The sequence below is a fragment of the Rhinoderma darwinii genome (assembly GCF_050947455.1).
Source record: "Rhinoderma darwinii isolate aRhiDar2 chromosome 3 unlocalized genomic scaffold, aRhiDar2.hap1 SUPER_3_unloc_12, whole genome shotgun sequence".
In the NCBI taxonomy this organism is placed as follows: Eukaryota; Metazoa; Chordata; class Amphibia; order Anura; family Rhinodermatidae; genus Rhinoderma; species Rhinoderma darwinii.
Genome location: NW_027461737.1, coordinates 257,767 through 283,135, shown reverse-complemented (window position 1 = coordinate 283,135; position 25,369 = coordinate 257,767). Strand labels below are relative to the sequence as shown.

The following is a 25,369-nucleotide window of genomic DNA, read 5'->3' as shown; positions in this document are numbered from 1 at the left end:
CAATGAATGAGAATTTCAATCAGCCTCGCTGCAGTGCACTCAGGGAATGCTGGGCCTTGTAGTACTACTAGGCTGCCTGTATGGCAAGTTGGATTGTTATTCCAGGGATGAGCCCCTTTTAAAAGCGTATTCACACACGGACACTGGCTTGGCAAATGGCAATGAATGAGAATTTCAATCAGCCTCGCTGCAGTGCACTCAGGGAATGCTGGGCCTTGTAGTACTACTAGGCTGCCTGTATGGCAAGTTGGATTGTTATTCCAGGGATGAGCCCCTTTTAAAAGCGTATTCACACACGGACACTGGCTTGGCAAATGGCAATGAATGAGAATTTCAATCAGCCTCGCTGCAGTGCACTCAGGGAATGCTGGGCCTTGTAGTACTACTACTACCACTACTACAAAGGCTGCCTGTATTGCAAGTTGGATGCAATGGGGATGAGCCCCTTCTAAAAGCGTATTCACACACGGACACTGGCTTGGCAAATGGCAATGAATGAGAATTTCAATCAGCCTCGCTGCAGTGCACTCAGGGAATGCTGGGCCTTGTAGTACTACTACCACTACTACAAAGGCTGCCTGTATTGCAAGTTGGATGCAATGGGGATGAGCCCCTTCTAAAAGCGTATTCACACACGGACACTGGCTTGGCAAATGGCAATGAATGAGAATTTCAATCAGCCTCGCTGCAGTGCACTCAGGGAATGCTGGGCCTTGTAGTACTACTAGGCTGCCTGTATGGCAAGTTGGATTGTTATTCCAGGGATGAGCCCCTTTTAAAAGCGTATTCACACACGGACACTGGCTTGGCAAATGGCAATGAATGAGAATTTCAATCAGCCTCGCTGCAGTGCACTCAGGGAATGCTGGGCCTTGTAGTACTACTAGGCTGCCTGTATGGCAAGTTGGATTGTTATTCCAGGGATGAGCCCCTTTTAAAAGCGTATTCACACACGGACACTGGCTTGGCAAATGGCAATGAATGAGAATTTCAATCAGCCTCGCTGCAGTGCACTCAGGGAATGCTGGGCCTTGTAGTACTACTACTACCACTACTACAAAGGCTGCCTGTATTGCAAGTTGGATGCAATGGGGATGAGCCCCTTCTAAAAGCGTATTCACACACGGACACTGGCTTGGCAAATGGCAATGAATGAGAATTTCAATCAGCCTCGCTGCAGTGCACTCAGGGAATGCTGGGCCTTGTAGTACTACTACCACTACTACAAAGGCTGCCTGTATTGCAAGTTGGATGCAATGGGGATGAGCCCCTTCTAAAAGCGTATTCACACACGGACACTGGCTTGGCAAATGGCAATGAATGAGAATTTCAATCAGCCTCGCTGCAGTGCACTCAGGGAATGCTGGGCCTTGTAGTACTACTAGGCTGCCTGTATGGCAAGTTGGATTGTTATTCCAGGGATGAGCCCCTTTTAAAAGCGTATTCACACACGGACACTGGCTTGGCAAATGGCAATGAATGAGAATTTCAATCAGCCTCGCTGCAGTGCACTCAGGGAATGCTGGGCCTTGTAGTACTACTAGGCTGCCTGTATGGCAAGTTGGATTGTTATTCCAGGGATGAGCCCCTTTTAAAAGCGTATTCACACACGGACACTGGCTTGGCAAATGGCAATGAATGAGAATTTCAATCAGCCTCGCTGCAGTGCACTCAGGGAATGCTGGGCCTTGTAGTACTACTACTACCACTACTACAAAGGCTGCCTGTATTGCAAGTTGGATGCAATGGGGATGAGCCCCTTCTAAAAGCGTATTCACACACGGACACTGGCTTGGCAAATGGCAATGAATGAGAATTTCAATCAGCCTCGCTGCAGTGCACTCAGGGAATGCTGGGCCTTGTAGTACTACTACCACTACTACAAAGGCTGCCTGTATTGCAAGTTGGATGCAATGGGGATGAGCCCCTTCTAAAAGCGTATTCACACACGGACACTGGCTTGGCAAATGGCAATGAATGAGAATTTCAATCAGCCTCGCTGCAGTGCACTCAGGGAATGCTGGGCCTTGTAGTACTACTAGGCTGCCTGTATGGCAAGTTGGATTGTTATTCCAGGGATGAGCCCCTTTTAAAAGCGTATTCACACACGGACACTGGCTTGGCAAATGGCAATGAATGAGAATTTCAATCAGCCTCGCTGCAGTGCACTCAGGGAATGCTGGGCCTTGTAGTACTACTAGGCTGCCTGTATGGCAAGTTGGATTGTTATTCCAGGGATGAGCCCCTTTTAAAAGCGTATTCACACACGGACACTGGCTTGGCAAATGGCAATGAATGAGAATTTCAATCAGCCTCGCTGCAGTGCACTCAGGGAATGCTGGGCCTTGTAGTACTACTACTACCACTACTACAAAGGCTGCCTGTATTGCAAGTTGGATGCAATGGGGATGAGCCCCTTCTAAAAGCGTATTCACACACGGACACTGGCTTGGCAAATGGCAATGAATGAGAATTTCAATCAGCCTCGCTGCAGTGCACTCAGGGAATGCTGGGCCTTGTAGTACTACTAGGCTGCCTGTATGGCAAGTTGGATTGTTATTCCAGGGATGAGCCCCTTTTAAAAGCGTATTCACACACGGACACTGGCTTGGCAAATGGCAATGAATGAGAATTTCAATCAGCCTCGCTGCAGTGCACTCAGGGAATGCTGGGCGTTGTAGTACTTCTAGGCTGCCTGTATGGCAAGTTGGATTGTTATCCTGTTAATAACGGCCAGGGATGAGCCCCTTTTAAAAGCGTATTCACACACGGACACTGGCTTGGCAAATGGCAATGAATGAGAATTTCAATCAGCCTCGCTGCAGTGCACTCAGGGAATGCTGGGCCTTGTAGTACTACTACTACCACTACTACAAAGGCTGCCTGTATTGCAAGTTGGATGCAATGGGGATGAGCCCCTTCTAAAAGCGTATTCACACACGGACACTGGCTTGGCAAATGGCAATGAATGAGAATTTCAATCAGCCTCGCTGCAGTGCACTCAGGGAATGCTGGGCCTTGTAGTACTACTACTACCACTACTACAAAGGCTGCCTGTATTGCAAGTTGGATGCAATGGGGATGAGCCCCTTCTAAAAGCGTATTCACACACGGACACTGGCTTGGCAAATGGCAATGAATGAGAATTTCAATCAGCCTCGCTGCAGTGCACTCAGGGAATGCTGGGCCTTGTAGTACTACTACCACTACTACAAAGGCTGCCTGTATTGCAAGTTGGATGCAATGGGGATGAGCCCCTTCTAAAAGCGTATTCACACACGGACACTGGCTTGGCAAATGGCAATGAATGAGAATTTCAATCAGCCTCGCTGCAGTGCACTCAGGGAATGCTGGGCGTTGTAGTACTTCTAGGCTGCCTGTATGGCAAGTTGGATTGTTATCCTGTTAATAACGGCCAGGGATGAGCCCCTTTTAAAAGCGTATTCACACACGGACACTGGCTTGGCAAATGGCAATGAATGAGAATTTCAATCAGCCTCGCTGCAGTGCACTCAGGGAATGCTGGGCCTTGTAGTACTACTACTACCACTACTACAAAGGCTGCCTGTATTGCAAGTTGGATGCAATGGGGATGAGCCCCTTCTAAAAGCGTATTCACACACGGACACTGGCTTGGCAAATGGCAATGAATGAGAATTTCAATCAGCCTCGCTGCAGTGCACTCAGGGAATGCTGGGCGTTGTAGTACTTCTAGGCTGCCTGTATGGCAAGTTGGATTGTTATTCCAGGGATGAGCCCCTTTTAAAAGCGTATTCACACACGGACACTGGCTTGGCAAATGGCAATGAATGAGAATTTCAATCAGCCTCGCTGCAGTGCACTCAGGGAATGCTGGGCCTTATAGTACTACTAGGCTGCCTGTATTGCAAGTTGGATGCAACGGGGATGAGCCCCTTATAAAAGCGTATTCACACACTGGCTGAGTAGTGAGTAGTGGATGAGCCCCTTCGATTTCTGAATTCCTGCCTTTTAGATTCCTAAAGCTTTCCCTTACTGCACAGAGATGCTATTCCTACAGCTCCTGTCTGTAAAATGGCCGCTGAGCTCCGTGCATAGACTTTTATTGCAGGCTTGAGCCCGCCCCTATGCTGCCTCCCGATAGGCTGGGAGAGCCGTTTGCAAGGCATTATGGGGTAGCCTGATGTCAGGTGATCTTCTGTAATCCTCCATTTTAGATGTAACATGTGGCAGGCGCCAAAATGTAGCCGGGTTCGGTCAAAACGGGTTCGGCCGAACCCGGTAAAGTTCGGATTCGCTGCGAACCGAACTTTTCCTGAAGTTCGGACCGAAACCGGGTTCGGTTGTCCCGGTTCGCTCATCTCTACACTCGGCCACCTCGTCAACTTATTTTCATTTTTTTCTTTGGTTAGTTTCCAGCTGTTTTATAACCAAACCTGATCCCTAAAAAGTGTTTTACAAATTTTGAGAAGTGTCAGTAATATGTATTCTAAATTTATTTTCCCTTATTTAAAATCAAATCTTTTCTTGTTTATAAAAATGTCATTAAATGGCATGCAAGAACTAGATGAGTGTATATATAGGTCTACTAGAACACATCTACAAAAAAAACATTTGTAGTAATAGTTCCATGCAAACATTTTCTAGAAGGTTTATCATTTACACAAGTTTTTAGAGTTCTGCTCCTCTAATCGGCTTAACAAATTTCAATCTGTTTTGGCAGTATTAGCCCTGCCTGCAATCTTGGGCTTTGGAAGACAATAATGGTCATTTACAAAAACACCCGACGAGGATGGGATGCAGAGCACAATGGATTAGCAGTCCATCGCCTTAACCACTCGGCCACCTCGTCAACTTATTTTCATTTTTTTCTTTGGTTAGTTTCCAGCTGTTTTATAACCAAACCTGATCCCTAAAAAGTGTTTTACAAATTTTGAGAAGTGTCAGTAATATGTATTCTAAATTTATTTTCCCTTATTTAAAATCAAATCTTTTCTTGTTTATAAAATTGTCATTAAATGGCATGCAAGAACTAGATGAGTGTATATATAGGTCTACTAGAACACATCTACAAAAAAAAACATTTGTAGTAATAGTTCCATGCAAACATTTTCTAGAAGGTTTCACAAGTTTTTAGAGTTCTGCTCCTCTAATCGGCTTAACAAATTTCAACCTGTTTTGGCAGTATTAGCCCTGCCTGCAATCTTGGGCTTTGGAAGACAATAAGTGTCATTTACAAAAACACCCGACGAGGATGGGATGCAGAGCACAATGGATTAGCAGTCCATCGCCTTAACCACTCGGCCACCTCGTCAACTTATTTTCATTTTTTTCTTTGGTTAGTTTCCAGCTGTTTTATAACCAAACCTGATCCCTAAAAAGTGTTTTACAAATTTTGAGAAGTGTCAGTAATATGTATTCTAAATTTATTTTCCCTTATTTAAAATCAAATCTTTTCTTGTTTATAAAAATGTCATTAAATGGCATGCAAGAACTAGATGAGTGTATATATAGGTCTACTAGAACACATCTACAAAAAAAACATTTGTAGTAATAGTTCCATGCAAACATTTTCTAGAAGGTTTATCATTTACACAAGTTTTTAGAGTTCTGCTCCTCTAATCGGCTTAACAAATTTCAACCTGTTTTGGCAGTATTAGCCCTGCCTGCAATCTTGGGCTTTGGAAGACAATAATGGTCATTTACAAAAACACCCGACGAGGATGGGATTTGAACCCACGCATGCAGAGCACAATGGATTAGCAGTCCATAGCACTAACCACTCGGCCACCTCGTCAACTTATTTTCATTTTTTTCTTTGGTTAGTTTCCAGCTGTTTTATAACCAAACCTGATCCCTAAAAAGTGTTTTACAAATTTTGAGAAGTGTCAGTAATATGTATTCTAAATTTATTTTCCCTTATTTAAAATCAAATCTTTTCTTGTTTATAAAAATGTCATTAAATGGCATGCAAGAACTAGATGAGTGTATATATAGGTCTACTAGAACACATCTACAAAAAAAACATTTGTAGTAATAGTTCCATGCAAACATTTTCTAGAAGGTTTATCATTTACACAAGTTTTTAGAGTTCTGCTCCTCTAATCGGCTTAACAAATTTCAACCTGTTTTGGCAGTATTAGCCCTGCCTGCAATCTTGGGCTTTGGAAGACAATAAGGGTCATTTACAAAAACACCCGACGAGGATGGGATGCAGAGCACAATGGATTAGCAGTCCATCGCCTTAACCACTCGGCCACCTCGTCAACTTATTTTCATTTTTTTCTTTGGTTAGTTTCCAGCTGTTTTATAACCAAACCTGATCCCTAAAAAGTGTTTTACAAATTTTGAGAAGTGTCAGTAATATGTATTCTAAATTTATTTTCCCTTATTTAAAATCAAATCTTTTCTTGTTTATAAAAATGTCATTAAATGGCATGCAAGAACTAGATGAGTGTATATATTTTTCCAGCTGTTTTATAACCAAACCTGATCCCTAAAAAGTGTTTTACAAATTTTGAGAAGTGTCAGTAATATGTATTCTAATTTTTTTTTCCCTTATTTAAAATGAAATCTTTTCTTGTTTATAAAAATGTCATTAAATGGCATGCAAGAACTAGATGAGTGTATATATAGGTCTACTAGAACACATCTACAAAAAAAAACATTTGTAGTAATAGTTCCATGCAAACATTTTCTAGAAGGTTTATCATTTACACAAGTTTTTAGAGTTCTGCTCCTCTAATCGGCTTAACAAATTTCAATCTGTTTTGGCAGTATTAGCCCTGCCTGCAATCTTGGGCTTTGGAATACAATAATGGTCATTTACAAAAACACCCGACGAGGATGGGATGCAGAGCACAATGGATTAGCAGTCCATCGCCTTAACCACTCGGCCACCTCGTCAACTTATTTTCATTTTTTTTTTGGGTTAGTTTCCAGCTGTTTTATAACCAAACCTGATCCCTAAAAAGTGTTTTACAAATTTTGAGAAGTGTCAGTAATATGTATTCTAAATTTATTTTCCCTTATTTAAAATCAAATCTTTTCTTGTTTATAAAATTGTCATTAAATGGCATGCAAGAACTAGATGAGTGTATATATAGGTCTACTAGAACACATCTACAAAAAAAAACATTTGTAGTAATAGTTCCATGCAAACATTTTCTAGAAGGTTTCACAAGTTTTTAGAGTTCTGCTCCTCTAATCGGCTTAACAAATTTCAACCTGTTTTGGCAGTATTAGCCCTGCCTGCAATCTTGGGCTTTGGAAGACAATAAGTGTCATTTACAAAAACACCCGACGAGGATGGGATGCAGAGCACAATGGATTAGCAGTCCATCGCCTTAACCACTCGGCCACCTCGTCAACTTATTTTCATTTTTTTCTTTGGTTAGTTTCCAGCTGTTTTATAACCAAACCTGATCCCTAAAAAGTGTTTTACAAATTTTGAGAAGTGTCAGTAATATGTATTCTAAATTTATTTTCCCTTATTTAAAATCAAATCTTTTCTTGTTTATAAAAATGTCATTAAATGGCATGCAAGAACTAGATGAGTGTATATATAGGTCTACTAGAACACATCTACAAAAAAAACATTTGTAGTAATAGTTCCATGCAAACATTTTCTAGAAGGTTTATCATTTACACAAGTTTTTAGAGTTCTGCTCCTCTAATCGGCTTAACAAATTTCAACCTGTTTTGGCAGTATTAGCCCTGCCTGCAATCTTGGGCTTTGGAAGACAATAATGGTCATTTACAAAAACACCCGACGAGGATGGGATTTGAACCCACGCATGCAGAGCACAATGGATTAGCAGTCCATAGCATTAACCACTCGGCCACCTCGTCAACTTATTTTCATTTTTTTCTTTGGTTAGTTTCCAGCTGTTTTATAACCAAACCTGATCCCTAAAAAGTGTTTTACAAATTTTGAGAAGTGTCAGTAATATGTATTCTAAATTTATTTTCCCTTATTTAAAATCAAATCTTTTCTTGTTTATAAAAATGTCATTAAATGGCATGCAAGAACTAGATGAGTGTATATATAGGTCTACTAGAACACATCTACAAAAAAAACATTTGTAGTAATAGTTCCATGCAAACATTTTCTAGAAGGTTTATCATTTACACAAGTTTTTAGAGTTCTGCTCCTCTAATCGGCTTAACAAATTTCAACCTGTTTTGGCAGTATTAGCCCTGCCTGCAATCTTGGGCTTTGGAAGACAATAAGGGTCATTTACAAAAACACCCGACGAGGATGGGATGCAGAGCACAATGGATTAGCAGTCCATCGCCTTAACCACTCGGCCACCTCGTCAACTTATTTTCATTTTTTTCTTTGGTTAGTTTCCAGCTGTTTTATAACCAAACCTGATCCCTAAAAAGTGTTTTACAAATTTTGAGAAGTGTCAGTAATATGTATTCTAAATTTATTTTCCCTTATTTAAAATCAAACCTTTTCTTGTTTATAAAAATGTCATTAAATGGCATGCAAGAACTAGATGAGTGTATATATAGGTCTACTAGAACACATCTACAAAAAAAAACATTTGTAGTAATAGTTCCATGCAAACATTTTCTAGAAGGTTTATCATTTACACAAGTTTTTAGAGTTCTGCTCCTCTAATCGGCTTAACAAATTTCAACCTGTTTTGGCAGTATTAGCCCTGCCTGCAATCTTGGGCTTTGGAAGACAATAAGGGTCATTTACAAAAACACCCGACGAGGATGGGATGCAGAGCACAATGGATTAGCAGTCCATCGCCTTAACCACTCGGCCACCTCGTCAACTTATTTTCATTTTTTTTTTGGTTAGTTTCCAGCTGTTTTATAACCAAACCTGATCCCTAAAAAGTGTTTTACAAATTTTGAGAAGTGTCAGTAATATGTATTCTAAATTTATTTTCCCTTATTTAAAATCAAATCTTTTCTTGTTTATAAAAATGTCATTAAATGGCATGCAAGAACTAGATGAGTGTATATATAGGTCTACTAGAACACATCTACAAAAAAAAACATTTGTAGTAATAGTTCCATGCAAACATTTTCTAGAAGGTTTCACAAGTTTTTAGAGTTCTGCTCCTCTAATCGGCTTAACAAATTTCAACCTGTTTTGGCAGTATTAGCCCTGCCTGCAATCTTGGGCTTTGGAAGACAATAAGGGTAATTTACAAAAACACCCGACGAGGATGGGATGCAGAGCACAATGGATTAGCAGTCCATCGCCTTAACCACTCGGCCACCTCGTCAACTTATTTTCATTTTTTTCTTTGGTTAGTTTCCAGCTGTTTTATAACCAAACCTGATCCCTAAAAAGTGTTTTACAAATTTTGAGAAGTGTCAGTAATATGTATTCTAAATTTATTTTCCCTTATTTAAAATCAAATCTTTTCTTGTTTATAAAAATGTCATTAAATGGCATGCAAGAACTAGATGAGTGTATATATAGGTCTACTAGAACACATCTACAAAAAAACATTTGTAGTAATAGTTCCATGCAAACATTTTCTAGAAGGTTTCACAAGTTTTTAGAGTTCTGCTCCTCTAATCGGCTTAACAAATTTCAACCTGTTTTGGCAGTATTAGCCCTGCCTGCAATCTTGGGCTTTGGAAGACAATAAGGGTCATTTACAAAAACACCCGACGAGGATGGGATGCAGAGCACAATGGATTAGCAGTCCATCGCCTTAACCACTCGGCCACCTCGTCAACTTATTTTCATTTTTTTCTTTGGTTAGTTTCCAGCTGTTTTATAACCAAACCTGATCCCTAAAAAGTGTTTTACAAATTTTGAGAAGTGTCAGTAATATGTATTCTAAATTTATTTTCCCTTATTTAAAATCAAATCTTTTCTTGTTTATAAAAATGTCATTAAATGGCATGCAAGAACTAGATGAGTGTATATATAGGTCTACTAGAACACATCTACAAAAAAACATTTGTAGTAATAGTTCCATGCAAACATTTTCTAGAAGGTTTATCATTTACACAAGTTTTTAGAGTTCTGCTCCTCTAATCGGCTTAACAAATTTCAACCTGTTTTGGCAGTATTAGCCCTGCCTGCAATCTTGGGCTTTGGAAGACAATAATGGTCATTTACAAAAACACCCGACGAGGATGGGATTTGAACCCATGCATGCAGAGCACAATGGATTAGCAGTCCATCGCATTAACCACTCGGCCACCTCGTCAACTTATTTTCATTTTTTTCTTTGGTTAGTTTCCAGCTGTTTTATAACCAAACCTGATCCCTAAAAAGTGTTTTACAAATTTTGAGAAGTGTCAGTAATATGTATTCTAAATTTATTTTCCCTTATTTAAAATCAAATCTTTTCTTGTTTATAAAAATGTCATTAAATGGCATGCAAGAACTAGATGAGTGTATATATAGGTCTACTAGAACACATCTACAAAAAAAAACATTTGTAGTAATAGTTCCATGCAAACATTTTCTAGAAGGTTTATCATTTACACAAGTTTTTAGAGTTCTGCTCCTCTAATCGGCTTAACAAATTTCAACCTGTTTTGGCAGTATTAGCCCTGCCTGCAATCTTGGGCTTTGGAAGACAATAATGGTCATTTACAAAAACACCCAACAAGGATGGGATTTGAACCCATGCATGCAGAGCACAATGGATTAGCAGTCCATCGCATTAACCACTCGGCCACCTCGTCAACTTATTTTCATTTTTTTTTCTTTGGTTAGTTTCCAGCTGTTTTATAACCAAACCTGATCCCTAAAAAGTGTTTTACAAATTTTGAGAAGTGTCAGTAATATGTATTCTAAATTTATTTTCCCTTATTTAAAATCAAATCTTTTCTTGTTTATAAAAATGTCATTAAATGGCATGCAAGAACTAGATGAGTGTATATATAGGTCTACTAGAACACATCTACAAAAAAACATTTGTAGTAATAGTTCCATGCAAACATTTTCTAGAAGGTTTATCATTTACACAAGTTTTTAGAGTTCTGCTCCTCTAATCGGCTTAACAAATTTCAACCTGTTTTGGCAGTATTAGCCCTGCCTGCAATCTTGGGCTTTGGAAGACAATAATGGTCATTTACAAAAACACCCGACGAGGATGGGATTTGAACCCATGCATGCAGAGCACAATGGATTAGCAGTCCATCGCATTAACCACTCGGCCACCTCGTCAACTTATTTTCATTTTTTTCTTTGGTTAGTTTCCAGCTGTTTTATAACCAAACCTGATCCCTAAAAAGTGTTTTACAAATTTTGAGAAGTGTCAGTAATATGTATTCTAAATTTATTTTCCCTTATTTAAAATCAAATCTTTTCTTGTTTATAAAAATGTCATTAAATGGCATGCAAGAACTAGATGAGTGTATATATAGGTCTACTAGAACACATCTACAAAAAAAAACATTTGTAGTAATAGTTCCATGCAAACATTTTCTAGAAGGTTTCACAAGTTTTTAGAGTTCTGCTCCTCTAATCGGCTTAACAAATTTCAACCTGTTTTGGCAGTATTAGCCCTGCCTGCAATCTTGGGCTTTGGAAGACAATAAGTGTCATTTACAAAAACACCCGACGAGGATGGGATGCAGAGCACAATGGATTAGCAGTCCATCGCCTTAACCACTCGGCCACCTCGTCAACTTATTTTCATTTTTTTCTTTGGTTAGTTTCCAGCTGTTTTATAACCAAACCTGATCCCTAAAAAGTGTTTTACAAATTTTGAGAAGTGTCAGTAATATGTATTCTAAATTTATTTTCCCTTATTTAAAATCAAATCTTTTCTTGTTTATAAAAATGTCATTAAATGGCATGCAAGAACTAGATGAGTGTATATATAGGTCTACTAGAACACATCTACAAAAAAAACATTTGTAGTAATAGTTCCATGCAAACATTTTCTAGAAGGTTTATCATTTACACAAGTTTTTAGAGTTCTGCTCCTCTAATCGGCTTAACAAATTTCAACCTGTTTTGGCAGTATTAGCCCTGCCTGCAATCTTGGGCTTTGGAAGACAATAATGGTCATTTACAAAAACACCCAACAAGGATGGGATTTGAACCCATGCATGCAGAGCACAATGGATTAGCAGTCCATCGCATTAACCACTCGGCCACCTCGTCAACTTATTTTCATTTTTTTTCTTTGGTTAGTTTCCAGCTGTTTTATAACCAAACCTGATCCCTAAAAAGTGTTTTACAAATTTTGAGAAGTGTCAGTAATATGTATTCTAAATTTATTTTCCCTTATTTAAAATCAAATCTTTTCTTGTTTATAAAAATGTCATTAAATGGCATGCAAGAACTAGATGAGTGTATATATAGGTCTACTAGAACACATCTACAAAAAAAAACATTTGTAGTAATAGTTCCATGCAAACATTTTCTTGAAGGTTTCACAAGTTTTTAGAGTTCTGCTCCTCTAATCGGCTTAACAAATTTCAACCTGTTTTGGCAGTATTAGCCCTGCCTGCAATCTTGGGCTTTGGAAGACAATAAGGGTCATTTACAAAAACACCCAACGAGGATGGGATTTGAACCCATTCATGCAGAGCACAATGGATTAGCAGTCCATCGCCTTAACCACTCGGCCACCTCGTCAACTTATTTTCATTTTTTTCTTTGGTTAGTTTCCAGCTGTTTTATAACTAAACCTGATCCCTAAAAAGTGTTTTACAAATTTTGAGAAGTGTCAGTAATATGTATTCTAAATTTATTTTCCCTTATTTAAAATCAAATATTTTCTTGTTTATAAAAATGTCATTAAATGGCATGCAAGAACTAGATGAGTGTATATATAGGTCTACTAGAACACATCTACAAAAAAAACATTTGTAGTAATAGTTCCATGCAAACATTTTCTAGAAGGTTTCACAAGTTTTTAGAGTTCTGCTCCTCTAATCGGCTTAACAAATTTCAACCTGTTTTGGCAGTATTAGCCCTGCCTGCAATCTTGGGCTTTGGAAGACAATAAGGGTCATTTACAAAAACACCCGACGAGGATGGGACGCAGAGCACAATGGATTAGCAGTCCATCGCCTTAACCACTCGGCCACCTCGTCAACTTATTTTCATTTTTTTCTTTGGTTAGTTTCCAGCTGTTTTATAACCAAACCTGATCCCTAAAAAGTGTTTTACAAATTTTGAGAAGTGTCAGTAATATGTATTCTAAATTTATTTTCCCTTATTTAAAATCAAATCTTTTCTTGTTTATAAAAATGTCATTAAATGGCATGCAAGAACTAGATGAGTGTATATATAGGTCTACTAGAACACATCTACAAAAAAAAACATTTGTAGTAATAGTTCCATGCAAACATTTTCTAGAAGGTTTCACAAGTTTTTAGAGTTCTGCTCCTCTAATCGGCTTAACAAATTTCAACCTGTTTTGGCAGTATTAGCCCTGCCTGCAATCTTGGGCTTTGGAAGACAATAAGTGTCATTTACAAAAACACCCGACGAGGATGGGATGCAGAGCACAATGGATTAGCAGTCCATCGCCTTAACCACTCGGCCACCTCGTCAACTTATTTTCATTTTTTTCTTTGGTTAGTTTCCAGCTGTTTTATAACCAAACCTGATCCCTAAAAAGTGTTTTACAAATTTTGAGAAGTGTCAGTAATATGTATTCTAAATTTATTTTCCCTTATTTAAAATCAAATCTTTTCTTGTTTATAAAAATGTCATTAAATGGCATGCAAGAACTAGATGAGTGTATATATAGGTCTACTAGAACACATCTACAAAAAAAACATTTGTAGTAATAGTTCCATGCAAACATTTTCTAGATGGTTTATCATTTACACAAGTTTTTAGAGTTCTGCTCCTCTAATCGGCTTAACAAATTTCAACCTGTTTTGGCAGTATTAGCCCTGCCTGCAATCTTGGGCTTTGGAAGACAATAATGGTCATTTACAAAAACACCCAACGAGGATGGGATTTGAACCCATGCATGCAGAGCACAATGGATTAGCAGTCCATCACATTAACCACTCGGCCACCTCGTCAACTTATTTTCATTTTTTTCTTTGGTTAGTTTCCAGCTGTTTTATAACCAAACCTGATCCCTAAAAAGTGTTTTACAAATTTTGAGAAGTGTCAGTAATATGTATTCTAAATTTATTTTCCCTTATTTAAAATCAAATCTTTTCTTGTTTATAAAAATGTCATTAAATGGCATGCAAGAACTAGATGAGTGTATACATAGGTCTACTAGAACACATCTACAAAAAAAACATTTGTAGTAATAGTTCCATGCAAACATTTTCTAGAAGGTTTATCATTTACACAAGTTTTTAGAGTTCTGCTCCTCTAATCGGCTTAACAAATTTCAACCTGTTTTGGCAGTATTAGCCCTGCCTGCAATCTTGGGCTTTGGAAGACAATAAGGGTCATTTACAAAAACACCCGACGAGGATGGGATGCAGAGCACAATGGATTAGCAGTCCATCGCCTTAACCACTCGGCCACCTCGTCAACTTATTTTCATTTTTTTCTTTGGTTAGTTTCCAGCTGTTTTATAACCAAACCTGATCCCTAAAAAGTGTTTTACAAATTTTGAGAAGTGTCAGTAATATGTATTCTAAATTTATTTTCCCTTATTTAAAATCAAATCTTTTCTTGTTTATAAAAATGTCATTAAATGGCATGCAAGAACTAGATGAGTGTATATATTTTTCCAGCTGATTTATAACCAAACCTGATCCCTAAAAAGTGTTTTACAAATTTTGAGAAGTGTCAGTAATATGTATTCTAATTTTTTTTTCCCTTATTTAAAATCAAATCTTTTCTTGTTTATAAAAATGTCATTAAATGGCATGCAAGAACTAGATGAGTGTATATATTTTTCCAGCTGTTTTATAACCAAACCTGATCCCTAAAAAGTATTTTACAAATTTTGAGAAGTGTCAGTAATATGTATTCTAATTTTTTTTTCCCTTATTTAAAATCAAATCTTTTCTTGTTTATAAAAATGTCATTAAATGGCATGCAAGAACTAGATGAGTGTATATATAGGTCTACTAGAACACATCTACAAAAAAAACATTTGTAGTAATAGTTCCATGCAAACATTTTCTAGAAGGTTTATCATTTACACAAGTTTTTAGAGTTCTGCTCCTCTAATCGGCTTAACAAATTTCAACCTGTTTTGGCAGTATTAGCCCTGCCTGCAATCTTGGGCTTTGGAAGACAATAAGGGTCATTTACAAAAACACCCGACGAGGATGGGATGCAGAGCACAATGGATTAGCAGTCCATCGCCTTAACCACTCGGCCACCTCGTCAACTTATTTTCATTTTTTTCTTTGGTTAGTTTCCAGCTGTTTTATAACCAAACCTGATCCCTAAAAAGTGTTTTACAAATTTTGAGAAGTGTCAGTAATATGTATTCTAAATTTATTTTCACTTATTTAAAATCAAATCTTTTCTTGTTTATAAAAATGTCATTAAATGGCATGCAAGAACTAGATGAGTGTATATATAGGTCTACTAGAACACATCTACAAAAAAAAACATTTGTAGTAATAGTTCCATGCAAACATTTTCTAGAAGGTTTCACAAGTTTTTAGAGTTCTGCTCCTCTAATCGGCTTAACAAATTTCAACCTGTTTTGGCAGTATTAGCCCTGCCTGCAATCTTGGGCTTTGGAAGACAATAATGGTCATTTACAAAAACACCCAACGAGGATGGGATTTGAACCCATGCATGCAGAGCACAATGGATTAGCAGTCCATCGCATTAACCACTCAGCCACCTCGTCAACTTATTTTCATTTTTTTCTTTGGTTAGTTTCCAGCTGTTTTATAACCAAACCTGATCCCTAAAAAGTGTTTTACAAATTTTGAGAAGTGTCAGTAATATGTATTCTAAATTTATTTTCCCTTATTTAAAATCAAATCTTTTCTTGTTTATAAAAATGTCATTAAATGGCATGCAAGAACTAGATGAGTGTATACATAGGTCTACTAGAACACATCTACAAAAAAAAACATTTGTAGTAATAGTTCCATGCAAACATTTTCTAGAAGGTTTATCATTTACACAAGTTTTTAGAGTTCTGCTCCTCTAATCGGCTTAACAAATTTCAACCTGTTTTGGCAGTATTAGCCCTGCCTGCAATCTTGGGCTTTGGAAGACAATAAGGGTCATTTACAAAAACACCCGACGAGGATGGGATGCAGAGCACAATGGATTAGCAGTCCATCGCCTTAACCACTCGGCCACCTCGTCAACTTATTTTCATTTTTTTCTTTGGTTAGTTTCCAGCTGTTTTATAACCAAACCTGATCCCTAAAAAGTGTTTTACAAATTTTGAGAAGTGTCAGTAATATGTATTCTAAATTTATTTTCCCTTATTTAAAATCAAATCTTTTCTTGTTTATAAAAATGTCATTAAATGGCATGCAAGAACTAGATGAGTGTATATATAGGTCTACTAGAACACATCTACAAAAAAAACATTTGTAGTAATAGTTCCATGCAAACATTTTCTAGAAGGTTTATCATTTACACAAGTTTTTAGAGTTCTGCTCCTCTAATCGGCTTAACAAATTTCAACCTGTTTTGGCAGTATTAGCCCTGCCTGCAATCTTGGGCTTTGGAAGACAATAAGGGTCATTTACAAAAACACCCGACGAGGATGGGATGCAGAGCACAATGGATTAGCAGTCCATCGCCTTAACCACTCGGCCACCTCGTCAACTTATTTTCATTTTTTTCTTTGGTTAGTTTCCAGCTGTTTTATAACCAAACCTGATCCCTAAAAAGTGTTTTACAAATTTTGAGAAGTGTCAGTAATATGTATTCTAAATTTATTTTCCCTTATTTAAAATCAAATCTTTTCTTGTTTATAAAAATGTCATTAAATGGCATGCAAGAACTAGATGAGTGTATATATTTTTCCAGCTGATTTATAACCAAACCTGATCCCTAAAAAGTGTTTTACAAATTTTGAGAAGTGTCAGTAATATGTATTCTAATTTTTTTTTCCCTTATTTAAAATCAAATCTTTTCTTGTTTATAAAAATGTCATTAAATGGCATGCAAGAACTAGATGAGTGTATATATTTTTCCAGCTGTTTTATAACCAAACCTGATCCCTAAAAAGTATTTTACAAATTTTGAGAAGTGTCAGTAATATGTATTCTAATTTTTTTTCCCTTATTTAAAATCAAATCTTTTCTTGTTTATAAAAATGTCATTAAATGGCATGCAAGAACTAGATGAGTGTATATATAGGTCTACTAGAACACATCTACAAAAAAAAACATTTGTAGTAATAGTTCCATGCAAACATTTTCTAGAAGGTTTCACAAGTTTTTAGAGTTCTGCTCCTCTAATCGGCTTAACAAATTTCAACCTGCAATCTTGGGCTTTGGAAGACAATAAGGGTCATTTACAAAAACACCTGACGAGGATGGGATTTGAACCCATGCATGCAGAGCACAATGGATTAGCAGTCCATCGCCTTAACCACTCGGCCACCTCGTCAACTTATTTTCATTTTTTTCTTTGGTTAGTTTCCAGCTGTTTTATAACCAAACCTGATCCCTAAAAAGTGTTTTACAAATTTTGAGAAGTGTCAGTAATATGTATTCTAAATTTATTTTCCCTTATTTAAAATCAAATCTTTTCTTGTTTATAAAAATGTCATTAAATGGCATGCAAGAACTAGATGAGTGTATATATAGGTCTACTAGAACACATCTACAAAAAAAAACATTTGTAGTAATAGTTCCATGCAAACATTTTCTAGAAGGTTTATCATTTACACAAGTTTTTAGAGTTCTGCTCCTCTAATCGGCTTAACAAATTTCAACCTGCTTTGGCAGTATTAGCCCTGCCTGCAATCTTGGGCTTTGGAAGACAATAAGGGTCATTTACAAAAACACCCGACGAGGATGGGATGCAGAGCACAATGGATTAGCAGTCCATCGCCTTAACCACTCGGCCACCTCGTCAACTTATTTTCATTTTTTTCTTTGGTTAGTTTCCAGCTGTTTTATAACCAAACCTGATCCCTAAAAAGTGTTTTACAAATTTTGAGAAGTGTCAGTAATATGTATTCTAAATTTATTTTCACTTATTTAAAATCAAATCTTTTCTTGTTTATAAAAATGTCATTAAATGGCATGCAAGAACTAGATGAGTGTATATATAGGTCTACTAGAACACATCTACAAAAAAAAACATTTGTAGTAATAGTTCCATGCAAACATTTTCTAGAAGGTTTCACAAGTTTTTAGAGTTCTGCTCCTCTAATCGGCTTAACAAATTTCAACCTGTTTTGGCAGTATTAGCCCTGCCTGCAATCTTGGGCTTTGGAAGACAATAAGGGTCATTTACAAAAACACCCGACGAGGATGGGATGCAGAGCACAATGGATTAGCAGTCCATCGCCTTAACCACTCGGCCACCTCGTCAACTTATTTTCATTTTTTTCTTTGGTTAGCTTCCAGCTGTTTTATAACCAAACCTGATCCCTAAAAAGTGTTTTACAAATTTTGAGAAGTGTCAGTAATATGTATTCTAAATTTATTTTCCCTTATTTAAAATCAAATCTTTTCTTGTTTATAAAAATGTCATTAAATGGCATGCAAGAACTAGATGAGTGTATATATAGGTCTACTAGAACACATCTACAAAAAAAACATTTGTAGTAATAGTTCCATGCAAACATTTTCTAGAAGGTTTATCATTTACACAAGTTTTTAGAGTTCTGCTCCTCTAATCGGCTTAACAAATTTCAACCTGTTTTGGCAGTATTAGCCCTGCCTGCAATCTTGGGCTTTGGAAGACAATAATGGTCATTTACAAAAACACCCAACGAGGATGGGATTTGAACCCATGCATGCAGGGCACAATGGATTAGCAGTCCATCGCATTAACCACTCGGCCACCTCGTCAACTTATTTTCATTTTTTTCTTTGGTTAGTTTCCAGCTGTTTTATAACCAAACCTGATCCCTAAAAAGTGTTTTACAAATTTTGAGAAGTGTCAGTAATATGTATTCTAAATTTATTTTCCCTTATTTAAAATCAAATCTTTTCTTGTTTATAAAAATGTCATTAAATGGCATGCAAGAACTAGATGAGTGTATATATAGGTCTACTAGAACACATCTACAAAAAAAACATTTGTAGTAATAGTTCCATGCAAACATTTTCTAGAAGGTTTATCATTTACACAAGTTTTTAGAGTTCTGCTCCTCTAATCGGCTTAACAAATTTCAACCTGTTTTGGCAGTATTAGCCCTGCCTGCAATCTTGGGCTTTGGAAGACAATAAGGGTCATTTACAAAAACACCCGACGAGGATGGGATGCAGAGCACAATGGATTAGCAGTCCATCGCCTTAACCACTCGGCCACCTCGTCAACTTATTTTCATTTTTTTCTTTGGTTAGTTTCCAGCTGTTTTATAACCAAACCTGATCCCTAAAAAGTGTTTTACAAATTTTGAGAAGTGTCAGTAATATGTATTCTAAATTTATTTTCCCTTATTTAAAATCAAATCTTTTCTTGTTTATAAAAATGTCATTAAATGGCATGCAAGAACTAGATGAGTGTATATATAGGTCTACTAGAACACATCTACAAAAAAAACATTTGTAGTAATAGTTCCATGCAAACATTTTCTAGAAGGTTTATCATTTACACAAGTTTTTAGAGTTCTGCTCCTCTAATCGGCTTAACAAATTTCAACCTGTTTTGGCAGTATTAGCCCTGCCTGCAATCTTGGGCTTTGGAAGACAATAAGGGTCATTTACAAAAACACCCGACGAGGATGGGATGCAGAGCACAATGGATTAGCAGTCCATCGCCTTAACCACTCGGCCACCTCGTCAACTTATTTTCATTTTTTTCTTTGGTTAGTTTCCAGCTGTTTTATAACCAAACCTGATCCCTAAAAAGTGTTTTACAAATTTTGAGAAGTGTCAGTAATATGTATTCTAAATTTATTTTCACTTATTTAAAATCAAATCTTTTCTTGTTTATAAAAATGTCATTAAATGGCATGCAAGAACTAGATGAGTGTATATATAGGTCTACTAGAACACATCTACAAAAAAAAACATTTGTAGTAATAGTTCCATGCAAACATTTTCTAGAAGGTTTCACAAGTTTTTAGAGTTCTGCTCCTCTAATCGGCTTAACAAATTTCAACCTGTTTTGGCAGTATTAGCCCTGCCTGCAATCTGGGGCTTTGGAAGACAATAAGGGTCATTTACAAAAACACCCGACGAGGATGGGATGCAGAGCACAATGGATTAGCAGTCCATCGCCTTAACCACTCGGCCACCTCGTCAACTTATTTTCATTTTTTTCTTTGGTTAGCTTCCAGCTGTTTTATAACCAAACCTGATCCCTAAAAAGTGTTTTACAAATTTTGAGAAGTGTCAGTAATATGTATTCTAAATTTATTTTCCCTTATTTAAAATCAAATCTTTTCTTGTTTATAAAAATGTCATTAAATGGCATGCAAGAACTAGATGAGTGTATATATAGGTCTACTAGAACACATCTACAAAAAAAAACATTTGTAGTAATAGTTCCATGCAAACATTTTCTAGAAGGTTTATCATTTACACAAGTTTTTAGAGTTCTGCTCCTCTAATCGGCTTAACAAATTTCAACCTGTTTTGGCAGTATTAGCCCTGCCTGCAATCTTGGGCTTTGGAAGACAATAATGGTCATTTACAAAAACACCCAACGAGGATGGGATTTGAACCCATGCATGCAGAGCACAATGGATTAGCAGTCCATCGCATTAACCACTCGGCCACCTCGTCAACTTATTTTCATTTTTTTCTTTGGTTAGTTTCCAGCTGTTTTATAACCAAACCTGATCCCTAAAAAGTGTTTTACAAATTTTGAGAAGTGTCAGTAATATGTATTCTAAATTTATTTTCCCTTATTTAAAATCAAATCTTTTCTTGTTTATAAAAATGTCATTAAATGGCATGCAAGAACTAGATGAGTGTATATATAGGTCTACTAGAACACATCTACAAAAAAAACATTTGTAGTAATAGTTCCATGCAAACATTTTCTAGAAGGTTTATCATTTACACAAGTTTTTAGAGTTCTGCTCCTCTAATCGGCTTAACAAATTTCAACCTGTTTTGGCAGTATTAGCCCTGCCTGCAATCTTGGGCTTTGGAAGACAATAAGGGTCATTTACAAAAACACCCGACGAGGATGGGATGCAGAGCACAATGGATTAGCAGTCCATCGCCTTAACCACTCGGCCACCTCGTCAACTTATTTTCATTTTTTTCTTTGGTTAGTTTCCAGCTGTTTTATAACCAAACCTGATCCCTAAAAAGTGTTTTACAAATTTTGAGAAGTGTCAGTAATATGTATTCTAAATTTATTTTCCCTTATTTAAAATCAAATCTTTTCTTGTTTATAAAAATGTCATTAAATGGCATGCAAGAACTAGATGAGTGTATACATAGGTCTACTAGAACACATCTACAAAAAAAAACATTTGTAGTAATAGTTCCATGCAAACATTTTCTAGAAGGTTTATCATTTACACAAGTTTTTAGAGTTCTGCTCCTCTAATCGGCTTAACAAATTTCAACCTGTTTTGGCAGTATTAGCCCTGCCTGCAATCTTGGGCTTTGGAAGACAATAAGGGTCATTTACAAAAACACCCGACGAGGATGGGATGCAGAGCACAATGGATTAGCAGTCCATCGCCTTAACCACTCGGCCACCTCGTCAACTTATTTTCATTTTTTTCTTTGGTTAGTTTCCAGCTGTTTTATAACCAAACCTGATCCCTAAAAAGTGTTTTACAAATTTTGAGAAGTGTCAGTAATATGTATTCTAAATTTATTTTCCCTTATTTAAAATCAAATCTTTTCTTGTTTATAAAAATGTCATTAAATGGCATGCAAGAACTAGATGAGTGTATACATAGGTCTACTAGAACACATCTACAAAAAAAAACATTTGTAGTAATAGTTCCATGCAAACATTTTCTAGAAGGTTTATCATTTACACAAGTTTTTAGAGTTCTGCTCCTCTAATCGGCTTAACAAATTTCAACCTGTTTTGGCAGTATTAGCCCTGCCTGCAATCTTGGGCTTTGGAAGACAATAAGGGTCATTTACAAAAACACCCGACGAGGATGGGATGCAGAGCACAATGGATTAGCAGTCCATCGCCTTAACCACTCGGCCACCTCGTCAACTTATTTTCATTTTTTTCTTTGGTTAGTTTCCAGCTGTTTTATAACCAAACCTGATCCCTAAAAAGTGTTTTACAAATTTTGAGAAGTGTCAGTAATATGTATTCTAAATTTATTTTCCCTTATTTAAAATCAAATCTTTTCTTGTTTATAAAAATGTCATTAAATGGCATGCAAGAACTAGATGAGTGTATACATAGGTCTACTAGAACACATCTACAAAAAAAAACATTTGTAGTAATAGTTCCATGCAAACATTTTCTAGAAGGTTTCACAAGTTTTTAGAGTTCTGCTCCTCTAATCGGCTTAACAAATTTCAACCTGTTTTGGCAGTATTAGCCCTGCCTGCAATCTTGGGCTTTGGAAGACAATAAGGGTCATTTACAAAAACACCTGACGAGGATGGGATTTGAACCCATGCATGCAGAGCACAATGGATTAGCAGTCCATCGCCTTAACCACTCGGCCACCTCGTCAACTTATTTTCATTTTTTTCTTTGGTTAGTTTCCAGCTGTTTTATAACCAAACCTGATCCCTAAAAAGTGTTTTACAAATTTTGAGAAGTGTCAGTAATATGTATTCTAAATTTATTTTCCCTTATTTAAAATCAAATCTTTTCTTGTTTATAAAAATGTCATTAAATGGCATGCAAGAACTAGATGAGTGTATATATAGGTCTACTAGAACACATCTACAAAAAAAAACATTTGTAGTAATAGTTCCATGCAAACATTTTCTAGAAGGTTTCACAAGTTTTTAGAGTTCTGCTCCTCTAATCGGCTTAACAAATTTCAACCTGTTTTGGCAGTATTAGCCCTGCCTGCAATCTTGGGCTTTGGAAGACAATAAGGGTCATTTACAAAAACACCCGACGAGGATGGGATTTGAACCCATGCATGCAGAGCACAATGGATTAGCAGTCCATCGCCTTAACCACTCGGCCACCTCGTCAACTTATTTTCCTTTTTTTCTTTGGTTAGTTTCCAGCTGTTTTATAACCAAACCTGATCCCTAAAAAGTGTTTTACAAATTTTGAGAAGTGTCAGTAATATGTATTCTAAATTTATTTTCCCTTATTTAAAATCAAATCTTTTCTTGTTTATAAAAATGTCATTAAATGGCATGCAAGAACTAGATGAGTGTATATATAGGTCTACTAGAACACATCTACAAAAAAAAACATTTGTAGTAATAGTTCCATGCAAACATTTTCTAGAAGGTTTATCATTTACACAAGTTTTTAGAGTTCTGCTCCTCTAATCGGCTTAACAAATTTCAACCTGTTTGGCAGTATTAGCCCTGCCTGCAATCTTGGGCTTTGGAAGACAATAAGGGTCATTTACAAAAACACCCGACGAGGATGGGATGCAGAGCACAATGGATTAGCAGTCCATCGCCTTAACCACTCGGCCACCTCGTCAACTTATTTTCATTTTTTTCTTTGGTTAGTTTCCAGCTGTTTTATAACCAAACCTGATCCCTAAAAAGTGTTTTACAAATTTTGAGAAGTGTCAGTAATATGTATTCTAAATTTATTTTCCCTTATTTAAAATCAAATCTTTTCTTGTTTATAAAAATGTCATTAAATGGCATGCAAGAACTAGATGAGTGTATACATAGGTCTACTAGAACACATCTACAAAAAAAAACATTTGTAGTAATAGTTCCATGCAAACATTTTCTAGAAGGTTTCACAAGTTTTTAGAGTTCTGCTCCTCTAATCGGCTTAACAAATTTCAACCTGTTTGGCAGTATTAGCCCTGCCTGCAATCTTGGGCTTTGGAAGACAATAAGGGTCATTTACAAAAACACCCGACGAGGATGGGATGCAGAGCACAATGGATTAGCAGTCCATCGCCTTAACCACTCGGCCACCTCGTCAACTTATTTTCATTTTTTTCTTTGGTTAGTTTCCAGCTGTTTTATAACCAAACCTGATCCCTAAAAAGTGTTTTACAAATTTTGAGAAGTGTCAGTAATATGTATTCTAAATTTATTTTCCCTTATTTAAAATCAAATATTTTCTTGTTTATAAAAATGTCATTAAATGGCATGCAAGAACTAGATGAGTGTATATATAGGTCTACTAGAACACATCTACAAAAAAAAACATTTGTAGTAATAGTTCCATGCAAACATTATCTAGAAGGTTTCACAAGTTTTTAGAGTTCTGCTCCTCTAATCGGCTTAACAAATTTCAACCTGTTTTGGCAGTATTAGCCCTGCCTGCAATCTTGGGCTTTGGAAGACAATAAGGGTCATTTACAAAAACACCTGACGAGGATGGGATGCAGAGCACAATGGATTAGCAGTCCATCGCCTTAACCACTCGGCCACCTCGTCAACTTATTTTCATTTTTTTCTTTGGTTAGTTTCCAGCTGTTTTATAACCAAACCTGATCCCTAAAAAGTGTTTTACAAATTTTGAGAAGTGTCAGTAATATGTATTCTAAATTTATTTTCCCTTATTTAAAATCAAATCTTTTCTTGTTTATAAAAATGTCATTAAATGGCATGCAAGAACTAGATGAGTGTATACATAGGTCTACTAGAACACATCTACAAAAAAAAACATTTGTAGTAATAGTTCCATGCAAACATTTTCTAGAAGGTTTATCATTTACACAAGTTTTTAGAGTTCTGCTCCTCTAATCGGCTTAACAAATTTCAACCTGTTTTGGCAGTATTAGCCCTGCCTGCAATCTTGGGCTTTGGAAGACAATAAGGGTCATTTACAAAAACACCCGACGAGGATGGGATGCAGAGCACAATGGATTAGCAGTCCATCGCCTTAACCACTCGGCCACCTCGTCAACTTATTTTCATTTTTTTCTTTGGTTAGTTTCCAGCTGTTTTATAACCAAACCTGATCCCTAAAAAGTGTTTTACAAATTTTGAGAAGTGTCAGTAATATGTATTCTAAATTTATTTTCCCTTATTTAAAATCAAATCTTTTCTTGTTTATAAAAATGTCATTAAATGGCATGCAAGAACTAGATGAGTGTATACATAGGTCTACTAGAACACATCTACAAAAAAAAACATTTGTAGTAATAGTTCCATGCAAACATTTTCTAGAAGGTTTATCATTTACACAAGTTTTTAGAGTTCTGCTCCTCTAATCGGCTTAACAAATTTCAACCTGTTTGGCAGTATTAGCCCTGCCTGCAATCTTGGGCTTTGGAAGACAATAAGGGTCATTTACAAA

The 25,369-nt window shown here is 36.6% G+C and overlaps 8 non-coding genes across 8 annotated transcripts; all 8 read right to left on the bottom strand.

Annotated features, from left to right (window-relative positions):
* Positions 1-7,748: 7,748 nt before the first annotated feature.
* Positions 7,749-7,830, bottom strand: TRNAS-GCU (transfer RNA serine (anticodon GCU)). The gene has a single exon. It is a non-coding gene; the product is annotated as a tRNA-Ser (tRNA).
* Positions 7,831-10,090: 2,260 nt separating this feature from the next.
* TRNAS-GCU (transfer RNA serine (anticodon GCU)) lies at positions 10,091-10,172 on the bottom strand. The gene has a single exon. It is a non-coding gene; the product is annotated as a tRNA-Ser (tRNA).
* An 886-nt stretch (positions 10,173-11,058) lies between these two features.
* Positions 11,059-11,140, bottom strand: TRNAS-GCU (transfer RNA serine (anticodon GCU)). Its single transcript has one exon. It is a non-coding gene; the product is annotated as a tRNA-Ser (tRNA).
* Positions 11,141-12,480: 1,340 nt separating this feature from the next.
* Positions 12,481-12,562, bottom strand: TRNAS-GCU (transfer RNA serine (anticodon GCU)). The gene has a single exon. It is a non-coding gene; the product is annotated as a tRNA-Ser (tRNA).
* Positions 12,563-17,370: 4,808 nt separating this feature from the next.
* Positions 17,371-17,452, bottom strand: TRNAS-GCU (transfer RNA serine (anticodon GCU)). Its single transcript has one exon. It is a non-coding gene; the product is annotated as a tRNA-Ser (tRNA).
* Positions 17,453-20,669: 3,217 nt separating this feature from the next.
* TRNAS-GCU (transfer RNA serine (anticodon GCU)) lies at positions 20,670-20,751 on the bottom strand. The gene has a single exon. It is a non-coding gene; the product is annotated as a tRNA-Ser (tRNA).
* Positions 20,752-22,554: 1,803 nt separating this feature from the next.
* TRNAS-GCU (transfer RNA serine (anticodon GCU)) lies at positions 22,555-22,636 on the bottom strand. Its single transcript has one exon. It is a non-coding gene; the product is annotated as a tRNA-Ser (tRNA).
* Positions 22,637-23,030: 394 nt separating this feature from the next.
* Positions 23,031-23,112, bottom strand: TRNAS-GCU (transfer RNA serine (anticodon GCU)). Its single transcript has one exon. It is a non-coding gene; the product is annotated as a tRNA-Ser (tRNA).
* Positions 23,113-25,369: the final 2,257 nt, after the last annotated feature.